Here is a 1588-nt window from a genome sequence, read left to right on the forward strand (position 1 = left end):
TAAAGACGGAAAGATTTCTATTCACTGGTTCACTCCCCAAATGGTCGCAATATCCGGGACTGGGCCAGGCCAAAGCCAGGAGCCTGGAATTTCATATGGGTCTCCTACGTGGATGGCAGGGACCCAAGTACTTGTGCCATCTTCCCCTGTTTTCCCAGGCACTGGGAACTGGATTTAAAGGAGAGTAGCCCATATGGTATGCCAACATCAAAGTGGCGTCTTCACCTTTGCCGCAACACAGGCCCCAGATACCTCCCCTAACAGCACTCCAGCTCCATAAATTTGACTAATGCCTGGTGTGGGCCATTGTGCTAGAGCCTTTTAGTGCACCAGTGAACAAAGCAGACAACACTCCAAACCTTCTCTCGTAGAAAAGGGAAGGCCTTCCAGAAGCTTCGAGAGACCATGAGGAGCAAGACCAGCTGCACCTTACTCCTGAGGACCCTGAGCAGTCTTACCGGCCAAGTGGAGAAGAAATTGGACAAAGAGGCAAAGGCAGACCCCTTGGAAAAGGCAGAAGAGTTGTTTGTGTTGAAACATTTTGTACTCCACCCCCATGGGAAATACCCAACTGTCTCAGACAGGAAACCCCCAAGTGCCATTGAAAAGCAATTCTGAGCTCCCTGCTTTGTAGGGAGCGGAGAAGTCAAGTGGCAGGAAATAGCTGCCATTCCAAGGTAGGAGACTGAAGAGGATGAGACAGAAGGGTGCCGGGTGCTGGGGTTGGCTGTGGGAGGCAGTGTGTGTCAACATGCAGAACCCCAGAAAACCATGCCAACTGCCTCCAGCTCACAGGGCCTCCCACAGCACAAGGTGGAGCGGGAGACCAGGAGCCAGGATGGAGCACAGAGTTGGGGAGGAAGACCGTGCAGCCCAGGGAACCTCAGAGGAGTGAGACCCAAACATTTGTGTGAAGTTTAAACTGGATCAACTGGTGGTAGAGGGCAGGGTAGGGGTGAGGGGGAGGATAGCGGCTGGTGCCTTGGCCCGAGATGGGTTTGGAGTGGGTTGGGTAGGGTGCCAGTTGGGCAGGGTATGGGTTTTGTCTGAAGACCTCACTACCACTTGCATCTGTGGAGTGATAGACATATTCTACAGCTGGACCGTGCCAAGGGGTACACCATTCAGAAACTTCATTAGAATCATTCAAATGTGTGCTTACAGAAGGTAGACTTTAAGTTATACTTCAATAAAGCTGTTAAAATCTATCTGCTGGGGGCAGCTTTCGGCCTAATGGTTAGGATACCTCTGTCCCATATCAGAGTGCCTTTATTTGAGTCCTGGCTTTAGCTCCCAGTTTCTGCCAATAAAAAGGCTGGGAGGAAACAGTTATGGCTCAGGTAACTGAGTTACTCCACAACACATAGGAGCCCTGGAATGAGTTCCTGGCTCTTGACTTTAGCCTGGCCCAGCCCCAGCTGCTGAAGGCATCTGGGGAGTAGAATAGCAGGTGGAAAAACCTGTGTCTGCCTTTCAAATATATGAAAACGAGTCAAATTTTAAAAGGTTTATCACATGTAGTATCCAAAATGTGAAATAATACAGAAAACAATTTTTTTAAAGATTTATTTATTTATTTGAAGTTCAG

This window comes from Lepus europaeus, chromosome 9, assembly GCF_033115175.1.
Source record: "Lepus europaeus isolate LE1 chromosome 9, mLepTim1.pri, whole genome shotgun sequence".
NCBI classification, from domain to species: Eukaryota; Metazoa; Chordata; class Mammalia; order Lagomorpha; family Leporidae; genus Lepus; species Lepus europaeus.